At 46.7% G+C, this 19580-nt stretch overlaps 1 protein-coding gene across 1 annotated transcript in view; it reads right to left on the bottom strand.

Moving 5' to 3' along the window:
• The window catches only part of RYR3 (ryanodine receptor 3), a 763398-nt gene that overhangs the window by 67141 nt on the left and 676677 nt on the right, over window positions 1-19580 (bottom strand). The gene's annotated exons all lie outside the window — the stretch shown is intronic.

Here is a 19580-nt window from a genome sequence, read left to right as displayed (position 1 = left end):
AGCGGGCGCTATCAGTATCACTACACTGTTTTCCTGCTTGACCTTCCTGATGACCCTGGGAAGAAGAGCCAGAGGCGGAAAAAGATACGCTAGACCGAAATTCCACCTTACTGTCAGAGCATCTATGAATTTGGCCAATGGATCCCTGGTTTTAGACCCGTACCTGGGCAACCTGTGATTGTGCCTTGAGCCCATGAGGTCTATCTCTGGAAGACCCAATCTGTCCACCAGGCTCTGGAATACCTGTGGATGAAGAGCCCACTCTCCGGCGTTTAGATCCTGCCGACTCAGGAAGTCCGCTTCCCAATTTAGGACTCCTGGTATGAACACGGCTGATATTGCTGGAAGGTGACGCTCTGCCCAAACCAGAATCTTTGACACTTCTGCCATGGCCCACTGACTCCGAGTGCCACCATGATGATTGAGATAAGCCACCATGGTAACATTGTCGGATTGTACTTCCACAGGTCTGCCCTGTAGTATCCCTTGAGCCTGCAACAATGCTCTGAATACCGCTCTCAGTTCCAGGACATTTATGGACAGACGACTCTCTGCCCTCATCCATTTTCCTTGAAAAGTGTGCTGACCTGTCACTGCCCCCCGGGCCGTGAAGACTGGCATCGGTCGTGAGGAGTGCCCATTCTGATATCCAAAATGGGTGACCCTAGTTGAGATGGCTTGTCCGCAACCACCACGACAGGGACAACCACACCTCTGGTGAGAGATGTATCATCTGAGATCTTATTGATCGGTAATCCCCGTTCCAGAGTAAGGGCATCAACTGCTGTAATGGTCGGGAGTGAAATTGGGCATATTCCACCATGCTGAAGGTGGACACCATTGACCCTAGCACCCGCATTGCTGAGTGTACCGACATTCATCTGTTGTGAAGCAATTTGCATATCCGCAACTGCAGGGCCGCAATCTTGTCCTCCGGCAGATATAATCTCTGCACCACGGAGTCCAGGCGTGCTCCCAAATGTACCAACTGTTGCACTGGCCAGAGTGATGACTTCTTCCAGTTTATAATAAAACCGTGCCTGTGTAGACAGGAGACCGTCAACTTGAGATGATACTGCAACTCCTGTGGAGACTGCCCTAACACCAAGAGATCGTCCAGGTATGGCAGAATTCTGATGCCCTGGCGCCTGAGATATGCTATCATTACTGCCATCACCTTGGTAAACACCCGAGGGGCTGTGGATAAACTGGAAGTGATCCTGCCCCACAGCAAACCGCAGAAACCGCTGGTGGGATGGAGCAATTGGTATATGCAGATAAGCATCCTGGATATCCAGGGATACCATGAAGTCCCCTGGTTCCATTGCCAATACAATTGATTACAGTGTCTCCATATGAAACCTGGGCACCCGAATAAACGTGTTGAGTCCCTTTAAGTTCAAAATAGGTCGGTAGGACCCATTTGGTTTCTGAATCAGGAATAGGTTGGACTAATATCCCTTCCGTAACTGATTCCTTGGAACCCGGATGATCACACCTGCCATTAGCAGGGATTGTATAGCCTGCTGTAGGGCCAATGCTTTCACCAAACCCACTGGTTGGGTTATGGCAAAAAACCTTCGGAGGGGACTTCTCCAGAATGTCAGAGCGTATCCTTGGGAGACCACTTCCCGCACCCAGGCATCTGTTGTCGTGAGATGCCAGGTGTCTGAAACCTGAAGAAGTCGGCCTCCTACCCTGGGATCCCCCAGGGGAAGGCCCACCCCATCAGGCCACAGGCTTATCCTGGGACCTGGAAACCAGACGTTTATTCTGCCAGGGTTTTTTAGATAGTGGTTTTCTGCTAGAGCTGGCTCTAGCTGAGGATTGACCTCTAACTTTCCCCTGTGGCCGAAAGGATTATCCTTTTGGCCTGGGAACAGATGCTGAGGGTAGACCAGGCGTTTTAGAAGCTGCCACCGTAGCCCCAATTTTGTCCAGCTCAGTGCCAAAAAGGATGCCTCCCGCAAATGGAAGGGATTCCAAAGTCTTTTTAGACCGCCTTCCAATCCCTTAACCACAGGGCTCTGCATGCCACAACAGAGATAGCCGATGCTCTAGAGGATAATATCCCGGCATCCAAAGCTGCCTCTCCTAAATAGGATGAAGCCTCCTTGACGTAGGAGACAATCTCCAACTGCTCCTTAGACAATTCTGGCAGGGATTCTGCCAAAGTTTTCATCCATTCTTCGATGGCTTTGGCAACCCAAGCCATAGCTGGGCGAGTGGCCGCACCTGAGAGTGAGAAGACTGCCTTCCAACCTCCTATCTGTGGGATTTTTAAGAGAAGATGCAGGTGGTATGGGCAATGTGGCACTCCTCATCAGATGTACCACATGTGCATCCACCGATGGTGGAACTTCCCATTAGTACACTGTTCAGAAGGAAATGGGTATAATGCCGCAATCTTTCTGTTAAGATGGAAATTTTTATCCAGAACTTTCCATGCTTCCCCCAAAAGCTCTGACAAGTGCTCTGATTTGGGAAACCGCCTTCACCACCCTCTGGCGCTTCCTCATCTATGTTCAACACTGCTTTGACTGCCCTAATTAAAAAGGGACATCAGCTACTGGAAAATGATCCCCTTCTTCTCCCGAAAGAGAATCCTGAGAGGAAACATGCGCCTCCTCAAAGGACAAATCGGAGTCCATGGCTTTGCCTACACGTGAGGCCGGACGCCTCCTGGTTTTTGGCTGCATCGATCTAGCTGTTTGCAGCGGCTGCTGTAAAGCTGCTGAAGATGAAGCCATACCCTGACCCGCATGCATATCCATCCAGCATGGCAACATAGGGGGCATAAACATAGCTGGCTGCAGTGGCTGAGGATATCTCATCACTGGGGCCGCTGGAACTGCCAATCTTTCCGCAACCTGCGCCATGATCTGGGAAAAGGAAGCCCAAGGGGGCTCTTGTCCAGAGGCTAGTAAGTTTGACTGCTGTGGTGACTCCCTAAAACAGTGAGCACACAACTCATTTTTTATGAAATCCTGTGGGGACAACCCTGCTTTACAGGCCATTTCAGATTTTTTTAGACATAATAATTTCTTATGCAACAGAACGGAGTACACATGTGTCAATGTTTTCCCCCTAACTACCCCACACACCTGTAGTAGAGGGTTATAAGGAGAAACAGCAGTGATAGGTTAAGAGACTGATAGTTATATAAATATAACCACAGTACCACACACACAGCTTTCAAAAGTCACATGCAATGCATGTATACCCTTTATCAGAGTCTATGCATTCTAAGCTCCCAGTGCACTATGAACAGCCTAAAACCTAGTAGCATATGGAGCTCTGTATGACCAGTCACCGTGCGAGAGGCATACAGGGAGACTGACCCATCCTCCTGAGTGTACAGCAATCGAGAGCACCCAAGAGTGGTCTCTGGCTGACTCAAGTAGATGGTGGCTGGGAGGAGCAACCCAGATGCGGGAACCAAGGAGGGCCAGAGTGAGGGTTGGAGGAGGTGCTGCCGGGGAGACTGCACCTCCCCCTATGCTGTGTGTCCACCCGGCTCACTGACATGGCCGACGCCATTCGTTCCCCCGACTGTCAGGAACATCAAGTCCTGGTGGTCTAGTCTAGGAGGCAGACGACCCCGGCTCCTCACTATAACAGTCCACGCAACCACACTTACCTGCATCCCCATGCATCCCGGTTGAAGTCCAGGGCATTGTGCCCCTACCAAAATCACAGGCCTCACACCAGTGTCGCGGTGCCAGCGGGGGTAGATGGAGCAGGCGGCCCGCGCGTCTCCCATCAGATGCACAGCCGATCCACAGCACGTGCTGCCTACTCAACTGCAGGAAAAAAAAACTTAGTGCAGTGCCTTCTCGCACCAAACTAAACAACTGACTGTCTGTAGCCAGGGGCAGGGTATATGTGGGGGGGACCTAGAGCATCCTGGGAGCTGAGAGCTTGTATTAACTGTTTGGTGCCTGGATACATCCACATACCCCAACGTAATAGCTGTGGACACCATGGACCCCGAAGAAGAAAATCTTGTTTTCTTTTTCATCCAATGGGGGACATAGAAACTTAGGGGAATGTCCCAGAGCTGTCCATAAGGGAGAGGGCACTCATGTGCTGAAGAAATCACCCTAGGACCAAAACTGGCATCACGTGATGCAAAGGTGTCAATCTATAAAACTTAAAGTGTGTACTGGGGACCAGTTGGCAGAACGACAAAGCTGTGCCACGACAAGAAGTCCAGGAAGTCCCCACCGACTGGGTAGAATGCGCCCTCACAGATGCAGGAACTGGCTGACGCACAAAAGTATAAGTATGGTAAATGGCTGCCTTGATCCACCTGGTCATGGACTGCTTGGACGCAGGCCACCCAAGCTTATGAGCATCAAACAGGACAAACATAGCATTGGTGTGACAGAGATCCATTGTTCTGGACACACATATTCTAAGCTCACGAAAGAACGTAAAGATGGCTCATCCAACTCCTCGACAGGGAACCACAATCTCTCAGGGAAGATACATGAACCTTTAAGTAACTAAGATGGAGCCCCAAAAACAGTCCTTTCTGAAGAAAGTACAGCAGACTGTACAGCTGGAATACCAAAGGAAAAAAGTCCAGTTGGGCACACCAGGCAAAATAGGCCTTCCACACCCGGTGGTAAATACAAGCTGAAGATGGTTTCCTGGCCTGAAGCATAGTCCACTGCATCAGAGAAACCCTGTGTAGCTAAGAAGAATGTTTCAATAGCCACCCCATCAAAGCCAGTCTCAGCAAATTCTTGTGATGGAAAGGACCTTGACTGAGAAAATCTGCGTGGAGAGGTCACCAAAGAGGGGCTATGGATAACCAAAACAAATCTGCATACCAGGACCGGTGAGGCGAATATGGAGCTTCCAGTATTGCCTGAACACTTTCTGCCTTCAGCTTGTTGATAACGCATGGAATCAGAGCGGTTGGAAGGAAGAGTGCCCACGGAACCGATAGGGCATTGACGAGATAAGCTCCTGGATCCCGATCACCTTGTAGTTTCTCCTGGAGGCCATCAAGTTGATCTCTGGTTAGCCCCCAATGATCCACTAGAAGACAGAAACTGGGTGGGTGCAGAGACCATTCCCCCAAATGAACATCCTGACAACTGAGATAATCTGCCTCCCAGTTTTTCACGCCGCATACGAAAACAGCAGATAGGACCAGAAGGTGATATTCAACCCAAGACATGATCCGTGCTGTCTCTGTCTCCAGCCTAAGCACTTCTTGTGCTTCACTGATGGTTTATGTAAGCAACGGCCATTACATTGTTCATTTGAACTTTGACCAGGAGTCCCTGCAAGAGATGACGAGCCTGGATGAGGGCTAGGTAGACTGCTTGCAGCTGCACAATACTGATGGGCAGCAGTACTTCCTTAAGGGACCACGACCATGAAATATTGAGTGCAGAGTCACCACGCCCCACCACCGAAGGCTGGCATTTGTTGTGAGTAGAACCACCATGGAATGGATTTGAAGCTGAGAGCCAGTCCACTTGGAAGAGTTCCCGTTGAAAGATGCAGGAGTGGAACTGAGCAAACTTGACCATGTTGAATGTTGAAACAAGTTTTCCTAGGACGTTCAAGTAAAGGTGTATAGACATTTTCCTTTGGCTGAGCAGTGACTGTATCATTGCCTGGATCGCAGAGATCTTGTCCATACCCTCCTCGACTGAGTGTCTAGGAAATCTCCCAGATGAAGCAGTTGTTGAGTAGGAACAAGGGATGACTTGCAAAACTTCAGGACCCACCCATGAGGTTGTAACAACTGAATCAATATTTGGAGATGATCTCCCAGGACAGACGGTGCCAGAGCAGTAACAACAGGTCATCCAGATATGGAAAAAACTTTGATCCTTTAAAGATGGAGAGCTGCTGCCATTGCGACCATAATTTTTGTGAAAACATGTAGCACCGTGGAAAGCCCAAAAGGAAGAATCAGTAAGCACTGTGAACCGCAGAAGGGACTGCCAATTGGGGACATGCAGATAAGCGTCCTCGATGTCCAAGGACGCGATGAAATCTACAGGCTCCAAAGATTGGACAATGGATCTGAGGGATTACATTTGAATCTGGGAACCCTGAGGTGGACATTGATGGACTTAAGATTCAAAATGGGGCAGAAAGACCCATCTGGTTTGGGTACTAGGAACAAGTTGGAGTAGAACTCTTTCCCTATCGGAACAATGATCTCGGAAGTCAGAAGAGACTGAATGGACTGTTTTAAGCCTTGACGGGATGCGATGGAAGGAAGATCTTTGTTTTGGTGCGGAAAAGGGCAGGAAAGCATTTTTGGATGCTGCTGCAAAAAACTTTTCTAACTTTTTTGACCAAAAAGGGCTTCCCCTTTGAATTGGAGTGACTTCAAGACCTTTTTAGATTCAGCATAAGCCTGCCATGTGCGTAGCCAAAGGGCACGCCGGACTGCAATTGGCGAAGCCCTGGAGGATAATACTCCGGAATTAATGGCCGCCTCCCTGAGGTACCATGTCACCAAAAGGATATATTTCACCAAATGTAATAGCTTGGAATGGGATGTACTACTACATAGACCCTCATTTAAGGTGTTTGACCAATGTTCCATTGCCTTGATGACCCAAGCTGCAGAGAGAGCTGGTCTTAAAGATAAACAAGTAGTAGTGAAAATAAATTGCAGACAACTGTCAAGCTTTCTGTCCATCACATCCCTAAGGAAGGCTGCGTTTGGGAGAAGCAGAGTAGTTGCTTTTGCTAAACCTGCAATAGGTGCCTCTATCAGGAGAGGAGTCTCATATCTAGACCGGTCCAAAAGTAACAATGCGCCTGGAAACCTGAAATTTGCCGTGGGGCTGATTCCAGGGTTCCACTGATAAATCCTCCAACAGCACAGAGGAAGGAAATGTAGTTAATTCCTTCTTCTTACTCTTGAAGAGTGCGGTACCTTGTTCAGGAACAAATCTCACTAACCGCAATATATATAGGACGGATTTAACTGCAGTAATCAAAGCCTCCACATCTAATGAGGAATCTTGTTTGTCCTCCTGAACTGAGGACTCCTCAAAGTCACAGGTCTGTGGGTAACAACCACCCAACACGGAGATGTCAGACTCGACTTGAAGCCAGCAACCGCTGATCCAGGTAAACACTACCGCAGGGTCCATCATCCACTGTAGGGAGGACGAAACCTGTACTAAACCCTGGACAGACTGGGATAATATGGATACCCGCAGAGGTTCTACCGAGTGTGACTGAGAAGCAGCACCGTGGCACAACCCTGTGGGATGCTGTCTAGATAGGGACAACTGTTTGGATAGTTCCAGCACAGCCTTAGAGAGCATATTAGCACAGGCTGGTTCAGAAGGAGACTGGAAAACTAGCTCGCTGCTGTCCAGCAAACACGCCTCACAGAGCACCCCCCACCCCCCTGGTCCTGTGCCACACTGAACTTTGTTGAGGCACGGTTTGCCAGTAAATATTTATGTCCAGACGCTCCCTTGTCAGAGGCAGCTCCGGACGCGTTGCCTTTAGAGAACATGATAATGTCTATTTAGCAATGGATGAATGTTTGTAACATAGATAACAATACACCATGCAGTGTTTTTAGCCTCTATTTCCCAGACCAAGTTAAACAGGCTATGGTATTGGTCACACACATATAAATCACATATACAGACAAGGGAAGAAACAGAGGTCTAACCATACAAAAGTCTAGAGACTAACACTCTAGCTGCACAATGTATTGTGAGGTACTGTATAAAGGGAGAGAAAAAAAATGGCTGCCAGACTTTAACTGCAGGAGCTGCAACTTCAGGATTTTGTGGGCTGGAAGATGGCCGCTGAGCATCTAGAACATGTGTCTGCTGGGTGGGCAATCTGTAAGGAGAAGCGCGCCTAAAGGCTGGGAGGAGCAACGGGAGTAACCCCTTCATTAGGCCAGGGGGAGGCAGCCCGTTCTGTTGAATAGACTGGCTATATACCAAAAAACTGTTGCCTATGGTATAGCTGGTGAGGAGCCTGTGCTGCAAAGATCTTAACTATTTAGTGCTCAGACTCCTCTCGCACCTGCTTTACCCCATGGTTTCCAGTGTCCTCCATTGGATGCAAGAGAAAAACTAATTCTAAGTACCTAGTACACTATTGGTGAACTAAGATGCAAAATTGAGGAAAAAGAAGTACAATGAAGTAAAAAGTAAGAATGTTGAGCTAAAAGTATGCAGTCTATGTAAGACTGCAAAAGGCAGGTCCAATAGGAGTGACCCGCACCATACCAATATCTTTGCAACAAAAAAAAATTACACTAATTGCGAACTAAGGGCCTGATTCAGCAACGATTGCAAATGTAACTACATATGTAGATCGAGCGATTGTTAGCCAATGCGTATGTGTATAAGCTATACTGTGCATGCGCTACGATCGAGGAATCCATCCCAGAGTGAGTATCAGGCTGTGAGCGTTTGGGGGTGGTGACGGAGGAGTTGTTCGAAAAACACAGGCATGTGCAGTAGGATGCCACAGGAACTACTGTTAAACACGGAAGTCCCTCTGTCCAGAGCCATCACAAAGGACAGCTCTTATCAGGAGAGCTGTCTTTAGCGATATTCTAGGTACATACCATGGTAATGAACAACGGTATGTACCTGAAGACATGCGGGATGTACCGCATTACGCATGCGATGCTTAGTACATCACGCCCAATAACTCTTAACGGGGCATATAGTTTGAAAGTCGTGACTCCCCTATTAGACAAGGATGTCCCAACATCTCTAGGTACCAGAATGGGAGAGATAGGGTACTTTCAATCTCCCACATTTCCTTTTCCCCATTCCTCTGTAATTTTTGTTCTCTTTTTGTAGTGTAGGGTAAGCCTTGTCCTCTCTATTTACGGCATACCAGCACAATGACATCAGTGAAATGCAACCAGGGGCGGATTGGGCGGTTCCCGCTGGGCCGGTCCCTTAGCTGCCTTTAGGGGCTGGCGGCCACACCTCCCTCACCCCGGCTGCCGCGATCGGGGCTCAGCTCCGATCGCGCAGTGTCACAGGCTGCTTACTGTATCTAAAGTAAAATGGCCGCCGGAGGCAGTGGCGGATTGGCCCCCCTAGCACAGACAGTCCGCATCATGCACTGAGCTGAGCAGTCTGTGTTCAGCCTGTGCTGTGATCGGAGCTCCGCGCATTACACAGGCTCTGATCACAGCACAGGCTGAACACAAACTGCTCAGCTCAGTGCACGATGCGGACTGTGCGGTAGCGGGGACTGGAGTTCTCCTCTAAACTCCAGCTTCCGGCTCTCCACACGGGCGTCTCTCCCATGTTTCCAAGGAGCAGCCTGGCGGATCAGAGTGCGGAGGGCGCAGGAGTGGGTTTAAGGTAAGTTTTTTGTGTGTGTGTGTGTCAGCGGCTATAAGGGCACTCCAGGGGGCATTACTATAAGGGGACTACAAGGGAATTACTATAAGGGCACTCCAGGGGGCATTACTATAAGGGGACTACAGGGGAATAACTATAAGGGCACTCCAGGGGGCATCACTATAAAGGCCCCTCCAGGGGGCATCACTATAAGGCCCCTCCAGGGGGCATCACTATAAGGCCCCTCCAGGGGGCATCACTCTAAGGCCCCTCCAGGGGGCATCACTATAAGGCCCCTCCAGGGGGCATCACTATAAGGCCCCTCCAGGGGGCATCACTATAAGGGCACTCCAGGGGGCATTACTATAAGGGCACTCCAGGGGGCATTACTATAAGGGCACTACAGGGGGCATTACTGTAAGGGCACTACAGGGGCATTATTAATAGGGTATTACCTTATGGGCACTACAGGGGGAATTACTCTAAGGGCACTACAGGGGGCATTACTATAAGGGCATTACAGGGGGCATTATTAATAGGGTATTACCATATGGGCGCTACAGGGGCATTACTAATGGGGTATTACCATATGGGCACTGCAGGGGCATTACTATGGGGACATTACTACGTTTAGAGTGCCACTCATCCACTTGCTATATATATATATATATATATATATATATACACACACATTTGTGTTTACTTGTGTGTATATATATATATATATAGATATATATATATAGATATATATATATATGGAATGCCACCACTCGGGATCCCGGCAGTCAAAATCCCAGCTCCGCTCCTGGTTCCTAAAGCTAACCTCCCCCTCCCCTAAACCTAACCCTTTTCCATCAGTATCTAACCCTAACCCTCCCCCTGGTGCCTAGCCCCTAACTCTTCCCCTAGTGCCTAGCCCCTAACCCTCCCCCTAGTGCCTAGCCCCTAACCCTCCCCAGCCCCTAACCCTCCCCCTAGTGCCTAGCCCCTAACCCTCCCTAGTGCCTTAGTGCCTAGCCCCTAACCCTCCCCCTAGTGCCTAGCCCCTAACCAATCCCCCTAAACCTAAAAATGGTGTGGCACTCTTGACTGTATCTGTATTGGTGTTTCGCTGTATTTACCGCTGTGTATCATGCAAGGGGTTAGTAGTAGCTGTGACTGCATCCAATTTAGAATCAGGTACTATAATGAGGGAGTACCCTGTCCCCTCACCATACCCCGTCCTCTCAACTGAGCCTGTCCCATTAGGGCTACTTCCAAAAATTTCCGGGGCTGGTTTTCCATCCCAATCCGCCCCTGAATGCAACCCACTCCTTACCGACAGTAATCACCAGTGGGGATTTGGTAAGTATAATGATTGCTTACCAGAAGCACTGCATTTGGGACCCATCCTCAGCTTGTTTGATGTACGAGTCAGACATCCCTGGCACTGATGTAGTTGAATAAAATTTTAAATTTGTATACATTTCAACCTCATTCATATACTAAATGGATCATGATAGTGAGGGTACATTGGAAATATGTATGCATACCTTCCAATATTTATTCATGCAAAATTGGGTCAAAATAAGCACCTCCTTTATCTGCGCAAACCACTCCCAATCTGAAGAGAGACACTACTTTCTTCTTCTTCTTCTTCTTCTTCTTCTTCTTCTTCTTCTTCTTATTATTATTATTATTATCGTTTATTTATATGGCGCCACAAGTGTTCCGCAGCGCCTTACAAGGTACATATCCAAAAAGTGACTTACAGTAAAATACAATACAATGAAGGACAAGGACATGGATAGTATACATTGATACATAGGTGGCCATAACACCCACATAAGCAGCAAAGCATAGGCACCAAGTGTTAGGTGTCCTAGTGGTGAGTAAGAGGTAGATGAACATATAGTAAGGAGAAGCACAAGAGGGTAGAGGGCCCTGCTCGCAAGAGCTTACATTCTCAAGGGGAGGGGCAGACAGATGGGTGTGATACAGATGGGGAAGACAGGGAGGAGGGAGCATGTAGTAGCAAGTTAGGATGAGAGCTGGAAAGCGTTGATGAAGTAGTGGGTCTTGAGAGCCCGTTTGAAGGATTGTAGAGAGGTGGAGAGTCTGATGGGGAGAGGGAGAGAGTTCCAGAGGTGGGGAGCGGCACGGGCAAAGTCTTGGAGGTGGGAGTGGGAGGAAGTAATCAGCTGGCATGAGAGGAGGTGTGCATTTGTTGAATGAAGAGGGCGGACAGGAAAGTGAAGGGAGATGAGGTCAGAGATATAAATGGGAGAGGAGTGTGTGAGGGCTTTGTAAGTGAGTGTGAGAACCTTGAATTGGGCTCTGAAGGGGAAGGGGAGCCAGTGGAGGGCTTGTAGGAGAGGGGAGGCAGATGTAGAGCGTTTGGAGAGGAAGATAAGCCGTGCAGCAGCATTAAGGATAGACTGAAGAGGAGCGAGATGGGATTTGGGGAGGTCAGATAGGAGAAGGTTACAGTAATCCAATCTTGAGATGACCAGTGAGTGTATTAACGTCTTAGTTGCATCCTGGGTGAGAAAGGGTCTGATCCTGGAAATATTTTTAAGATGGAAATGACAGGACTGTGAGAGGTTCTGGATATGTGGTTTAAAGGAGAGGGAGGAGTCCAGGATAACTCCAAGACAGCGCACTTTGGGGCTAGAGGAGATGGTTGTGCCATCAATTGATAAAGAAATAGTTGGAGGTGAGTTTATGTGGGAGGGTGGGAAGATGATCATCTCAGTCTTAGACATATTAAGTTTAAGAAATTGTTGGGACATCCAGGAAGATATAGCAGAAAGACAGTTGGAGATCCGAGTGAGGAGAGAGGGAGAGATGTCAGGGGAGGAAAGGTAGATCTGAGTGTCATCAGCATAAAGATGATAATGGAGGTCAAAAGAGCTGATGAGTTCACCTAGAGAGGATGTATAGAGGGAGAAAAGGAGTGGTCCAAGAACAGAACCTTGGGGAACACCTACTGTGAGAGGATGTGGGGGGGAAGATAGGCCATGAGAGGAGACAGAGAAGGATCGATCAGAAAGGTAGGAGGATAGCCAGGAGAGGGCAGTGTCACGTAGACCAAGGGAGTGAAGGATTTGCAGCAGGAGAGGGTGGTCCACAGTGTCAAAAGCAGCAGAAAGGTCAAGGAGAATGAGTAGAGAGTAGTGGCCTTTGGATTTGGCAGCAAGGAGGTCATTGCTGACTTTAGTGAGGGCAGTTTCTGTGGAGTGGAGAGAACGGAAGCCAGACTGAAAAGGGTCAAGGAGGGAGTGGGAGGAAAGAAAGCTGGTAAGGCGATTGTAAACAATACGCTCAAGGAGTTTGGATGCAAAAGGGAGGAGAGAGATGGGTCGGTAGTTGGCGAGAGTGTTAGGATCAAGAGTAGGTTTTTTAAGAATGGGGGAGACAAGGGCATGTTTGAATGCAGAAGGGACAGTGCCAGATGAGAGGGAGAGATTGAGGAGGTGGGCAAGATGGGAACAGGCACAGGGAGAGAGGTAGCGGAGGAAACGTGAAGGGATAGGGTCAAGGGGGGAGGTGGAAGGGGGGGAGGACTGGATAAGGGCCATGACTTCCTCTCCAGATACAGGGGAGAAGGATGTTAGTGTAGGTAAAATGGAAGGGGAGGGATGACTCGGGAAAGGAGGAGGTGTAGTGCTGGGTGACTGGTGGGATATGATATCCTGACGTATGGAGTCAATTGTAGATGTGAAGTAGGAAGCAAAGTCAAGGGCAGAGAGCAAGGAGGGAAGGCGAGGAGGGAGTGGGCAGAGGAGGGAGTTCAGGGTGGTGAAGAGACGCTGCGGATTTGAGGATTGGGAGGAGATGAGGTGCTTGAAGTATGACTGTTTAGAAAGGGAAAGGGCAGCACTGTAGGATGAGAGCAAAAATTAGAAATGGAGAAAATCTGCCTTAGAGTGTGACCTTCTCCACTGTCGCTCGGCGGTTCGGGAACACTTTTGCAGATATCTGGTGCATTTGGAATGCCAGGGTTGAAGTGTGGATCTGCGAGGGTGAGTAGTGATCGCCGGAGCAACAGAGTCCAGAGCAGAAGTAAGGGAGGTATTGTATAGGGAAGCAGCTTGTTCAGGGCAGGAGAGAGAGAGCAAAGGAGAAAGAAGCGAGTCAAGTAGGGAAGAAAAGGATACGGTGTCGATAGCCTCAATGTTACGCCTAGTGATAGTGGCCTTGGGAGGTAGAGGGGGGGAAGGGGAGAGGGATAGGTTAAAAGAGAGAAGGTGATGGTCAGAGAGGGGGAATGGGGAATTGGAATAATCAGAAATATCACAACGGTGAGTAAAGACCAGATCAAGCGAATGCCCACTCACATGGGAGGGTGAGGAGGTCCATTGGGAGAGACCAAATGAGGATGTGAGGGTGAGAAGTTTGGAAGCAGAGAGTTCAGTGGGGATATAAATTGGAATATTGAAGTCACCTAAGATAATGGAGGGAAGGTCTGAGGAGAGAAAATGAGGGAGCCAGGAAGCAAAGTTGTCAAGGAATTTGGAGGGATTGCCAGGGGGACGGTAAATGGTAGCTACTCGCAGGTGTACTGGTTGGAAAAGACGTATAGTATGAACCTCAAATGTAGAGAATGTAAGGGATGGTTCAGGGGGTATAAGTTGGTAGGTGTAACCAGGGGACCACTTCTTTGTAGGTCCACAAATTGGGATTTGCATAGGTGCTGCATACATCAGCACTGCAATTCCCTGATCCCCTGATGCCGATCTGATCCGCCTAACATTGTTTGGTATTGATTATCACAGATCTGTCGAGGAATCGGGGAAATTCTGCATGTTAAAAATCCCAGATTTGCGGAACCCAATTTTTTTTTGGGTTGGGATAGGCAAATCAGGGAAATCCAATATGTTGGACTTCCTCAATGCCCCATCCCAGGCGTCAGAAATCAGGGAATTGCGGCAATCAGTCGCAGATGACCTGTCTACTTTACATGTTTAGTCTTTGTGAATTTTAATATTTTTAATTTGCGTGTCTATGAATTAACTGTACTTTCTAACACTAAGGGGTAAATTTACTAACATGAGAGTTTTTGGAAGTGGAGATGTTGCCCATGGCAACCAATCAGATTCTACTTAACATTGAACTAGCACCTTGTAGAAGATAATGGCTAGAATCTAAATGTTTGCTATGGGCAACATTCCTACTTCTAAAAACTCTCACTTTTGTAAATGTACCCCTATGTGTCTGTATGATTAAAAGAAAACCAAAAAAACCTACCCCATTGAAAGCAGAGGTTGACCCCTGATTATCAGCCCTTTTGTGGTGGGTGGATCTGAGGCCCTACTGACAAATGAAAGCACTGTAAGCTCATCCTATACAGTCCCTGAGTCCATATTACCATCTTGCCATGCAACACAAAACCTTACTTTGGCATATTGTTGCATTTCGAGGTGCATTGAATTATTAGTTTGAATTTAGGCCCCATAACACCCATATTATTCATCTAAAGATACAAATATTGCCCCCTGAGCAGATGGGAACATTTACCTAATAATAGGCGCATCCATGGCATCACTAAATGTATCGCTGCTGAGGTGCATTTTTTGTATGTTCTGGAAATAAATCTCATTATCTCTGGGGAGAAACAATAGTTTAACGCTGATAAGTCCTACAATTGATATAGCGCCAACCCCAGGATGAAAACAGAGTAGGTTATTCACAGGCTGGTTAATCTAGTAAAAATAAAGAAAGAAATGCCAAATAGAGTCTATTTCAGACTCACAAAACTTTATGTAGATTAAAAAAGTCAGAATTTGTCCCAAATTATAAACTTCTGTGACCCAGTTATGTTTCTGTACATTTGTCTCAGTCGGCTCTTGTCAAGCAAATGGAGTGATGGATATTATACAATGTGAAATATGTACACAAAAGTATGTACTTTCTTCCAAAAAGAATATGTATGAGTGCACAAACCATATACTTTCTCTCCATATTTATGTAGCTGAAGAGCATTTCTACTAGGGATGAGCGGGTTCGGATTCACTCGGTTCTTATCGCCACTTTACCGCAAGTTCGGATTAGTTCGGATTTATTGTATTGGCTATCCAAAACCTGTGATAGTCGATAGTCATTAAAATGGCGTTTGAGAACCGAGTAAATCCGAACCCGCTCATCCCTAATTTCTACAAGTCAAGGACAGGTTCAGTGAAGAGGTTCTCGGGAAAGAGAACTGAATTGCCAATCATTCATGTCCTGATAAGAAAACGATCTATAGTACATTATGGGGCATATTCAATTAGCCGCGAAAAGTAATCCGCTTTTCGCATGCCGTACTTTTCGCTGTCATCGCTGGTTTTACCTGCGGAAAAGTTTTGCGCGCGTCCCCACTTATCACCCTATTCAATTCCAAAGGACATGAAAACAGGACCCGGCGAACCGCAAACAGGTGAAATGTGCTGTCAGTTTTGGGGAAATCAGCCTGACACCCCCCAAAGGATGCACTAACATTGGGGATCACTATAGATACCCCCGAATAGACCTGCTGAAGGTATTTGGGGTACTTAAATGCTCTAAATAGCTGTTATTTAGCGTCTTTGCACAAGTGGTGAAGAATAGCATTTAGCAGTTTTTGTGTGTGAAAATAACCAGTCCCAGCAAATTTGGGGTGCATGAAAATGGGTGCAAGCATGGTTAAAAATCGCCAAAGTTAAGTTTTAAAAAACTTAAAATACACACCTTCAGCAAGCGCCTGCAATCAGAAAAACACCTCCCCCATACTTGCAGACCCCCCATTATGCTTATTTCGCTAGTTGATAAGTTTGTACCCCAACTTTGTACTTTTTCGCCCCCTTTCTCAAAGTCATTTTTTGGGGTGTTCTTCATTTTTTTTTATACCTTTGGGGGGGGGGGGCTGTCCCAAAGGTGCAGGGTAGTTTCCCCACCTTTGCACCCCAAAACCACAATTATGCACTTTTTTTCGACACCTATTCAGAGAAAAATCTTTTTCGCCTATTACATTGCATTGTGTTTTTGTGTACGCGAAAAGTCTTTGGAATTGAATACCGTGGAAACTTTCAGACTGGCGAAAAGTCACAATTTGCAACACTTTTTCGCGGATCTCTGCATTTCGCTGCTAATTGAATACTGCCCTATAAGGGCAAAACAAGCTATATATAATTGTATGGCGATGAGGCAGCTGAAAAGCAGAGGTGAACATACAGGAGGAGGATTGTGGGGAAGAGAGGAACAGGAGGAATAAGGAAAGATACAGAAAGTGGAAACCCCGAAGTATTAATGGAAATCACAAAAGAAAGTTGAGTGAAGAAAAGCTGATGTATGGAAGCTGAGTGACGCAATGTGGTTGTGTAGATGAAATAGGTTGAGGCAGCCATAGCAACAAGAAACAAAGCACAAAGAAGAACAAGGACATAAACGCATGCACAAAAGACAAATGCACTGCAAAGAAGGATGGGGGAAATAAGGGCACCATAGAGACTGCATTATCACCATAGAGACTATTACAATAATTATACTTTGATTTGAAATGCTGGCAATTATACTATTTTTGCATGCAATGTCTAGAAGGAATTGGGGTATGTACCATACTTCAACCAGGGTAATGCTAATTTCACTGAGATCCTTAGTGAATAGCTGATGATGCACACATCAGAAACATAGCTCATTAACATCCAGTGTAACAATCTAATTAGCTCCCTTGGTTGCTAGACTAGTCTGCAATGCATTCTTGCACAAGTTTAGGATGGTGAGATTGGCACATATCTAATAGGAACCTAGATGAGTCTCTGGTGCATTTTTGTTATACTCACACCAACCATATATCTAGTTAATATAAATACTTTTAAACAAATAGCTACATGCCGGCCGGGCCCACTGGGGTTTATGGGATATCTGCAAAGGCATTTTTAGTGGTCTATGTGAAGCAGGACAGTCACAGGGAGACTCACCCAGAAATAGTACTGTCATTTATTATATTTATTGGTATCCTGGATTCCCTGTCCACATTCTACCAGGTCTCACTTTGGCTGTCACAGGTGCATTGAGACCATTGCTATTCATCAATGAGGTCAGTCTGGCATCAAATCAAAATGGATGAGTCTGCTGATTCACTGCTAGACGGTACCTGTACGCCTGAGGATCTTTGTTTTGGTGCCTGGGAGGACAGGGGAATTTGTTTCTATAGGGTAATTGCATTCATGTTTTTTCTGCTGGAGGTTGAATATGCTGCTACAGGGGACAATGTGTTGCTTTGTGAGGGTGGAGGAAAATGTGTTTCTACATAAGATGGGGAGAATATGTTACTTTCTAGAGAGGTGAGGGAATACCGTATATTACATCACAGGTAATGGAGAATAAGGTGTCACTGCAGAGGTGATATGTTACAAGCAGTGGCTGAGCAGCCCCTGCCCCCTAAGAGCATGACATCATGACGCTGCGCACAGGGGACAGAGCCACTGGCACCTGGAAAAGCAGCACTGCCCAGAGCGTCCGGGGGGTGCCCGGATGGCAAGGCAGCCAGTATCGCGATACTGGCTGCCAGTCCAGTTACTCTCCTACCCAGAAGCAAGGCTACGGGGAATCGATGGTGCCGAACACTTAGCCCAGCGCTCTGTGTGGTGGCACTGGCCACACACATCTAGCAAAGGCCCTGGTTATAGGGGTGGGGTACAGTGGCAAACACAGGATTTCTAGAGGGGGGTTTACAAATGCTTGATTTTAGAGTGAGTGTGGCCAGTCCATGAAGAGAGCAGAATTAGTACTCAACCAGTTTCAATATGCGTCATACAAAGTGTATTGTGTATCATAATAACAGCACATACAGGACCAGCGATCACAATAAGCCATTAGATGCGTCATTAGGGCCATCCTTCCTGAGCTGGATGTTTTTATTATAGATGTGGGCACCATTCAGACTATTGGAGCAAGTCCGGGAGCCTTGAGGAGCAGCAGAAGAACCTAGCACTGCCCTGGACATATATGTACATATTGGGCTCTATAGCAGTGCATCCCTAATAGTGCATATTTTCCAGAACTCATAGTTGGTGCACATGTTATTTATTACTGTCTGATACATGTTAAAAGATCCACAGGTGGTGCTAATTATTTCACTTGTGATAAGGAGAAGAACATGCAACACTAGCAAAATTCTATTATATTACTATTTCTACTGTGGTCATGTGGGGGGTTTCCAGGCAGACGGAAACCCCCCCTGCGTTTGCCTATGGGGTAGGCAAAATGTATTACTATTGGGAAGTGACAGGGGAAAAGTGCTGCTGGAGCTAATGCCAAGTTGGACACATACATTTCCAAATAACCTATAAAAACACAGACAAATAGCATCACTGTCCGGCTGAAATCACATTGTTTGAGGGGTATGTATATATATATAAAAATGCGAAGACTAGTATTAGACTGTAACAGAACACAACATTTATTTTTTTTTTATCAGCTATTATTTACTATTAAAGTACCACTGTGTACAGAAAATACCTTCTTGACAGAGAGGCAGCACAGTGGTACTGTATACATTTAACTTGAAAAGTTATTACTAGTTATTGTCTATATTATCAATAGGCTACTACATAGTTGCAGTGTATAACTGCTAAGGGCCGTATTCAATTAGGTGCGAAAAGCCTGTTTCTGTGGAAAAATATCGGCGGTGACGTCATTTCACCAGTCGAAAACTTATCCCCGTATTCAATTCCAAAGACTTTTCGCCGGTGCGGAAAGTCAAAGCATTGGAATAGGCGAAAAAGATTCGCCTATGAAAGCTGTTGAAAAAAAGTGCAGAATTGGGGTTTTGGGGTGCAAACTTGCGGGAACCACTCTGCAACCTTGGGATAGCCCCCCCAAAGGTAAACTGTGTCAAAAATAGATAAAAAAATACTTGAGAACACCCCAAAAAATGACTTTGAAAAAGGGGGCGAAAAAGTGCAAAGTTGGGGGACAAACTTAAAAAACTAATGAAATAGCCTCCAGGGGTCCCCAAGTATGCCCCAGGTCTTTTTAAGTTTGCAGGTGGTTGCAGCAGGTGGATTTTTAACGTTTTTTAAAACTTCACTTTAGCAACTTTAAAATATGCTAGTACCAATTTTCATGTACCCCAAATTTGCTGGGGCTACTTATTTTCACAAAAAACCCTGCAAAATGCTCTTCTTCACCACTTGTACAAAGAAACCGTTGTAATTCCTACACCGTTCACCTGATTTGGATGTAATTACCCTCAAATTAAATCTGAAAGTCTGCAGCTAAAGCACATCTTGTTTGTTTCATTTCAAAGCCATT

This window comes from Taudactylus pleione, unplaced genomic scaffold (assembly GCF_031769625.1).
Source record: "Taudactylus pleione unplaced genomic scaffold, aTauple2 ptg000707l, whole genome shotgun sequence".
In the NCBI taxonomy this organism is placed as follows: Eukaryota; Metazoa; Chordata; class Amphibia; order Anura; family Myobatrachidae; genus Taudactylus; species Taudactylus pleione.
This window is presented reverse-complemented; position numbering and strand designations above follow the sequence as displayed.